Here is a 221-nt window from a genome sequence, read left to right on the forward strand (position 1 = left end):
GCTATTACAAGAATAGGAAACCCTTATGGACACCCTAATATTCTCGCAGAATTTATAGCCGGACAATTAAAGAATAGAGTTTCATTTCGCAAAGCAATGAAAAAAGCTATTGAATTAACTGAACAGGCGGGTACAAAGGGAATTCAAGTACAAATTGCCGGACGTATAGACGGAAAAGAAATTGCACGTGTCGAATGGATCAGAGAAGGACGGGTTCCTCT

Source organism: Cucumis melo, unplaced genomic scaffold (assembly GCF_025177605.1).
Source record: "Cucumis melo cultivar AY unplaced genomic scaffold, USDA_Cmelo_AY_1.0 utg001515l, whole genome shotgun sequence".
Classification (NCBI taxonomy): domain Eukaryota; kingdom Viridiplantae; phylum Streptophyta; class Magnoliopsida; order Cucurbitales; family Cucurbitaceae; genus Cucumis; species Cucumis melo.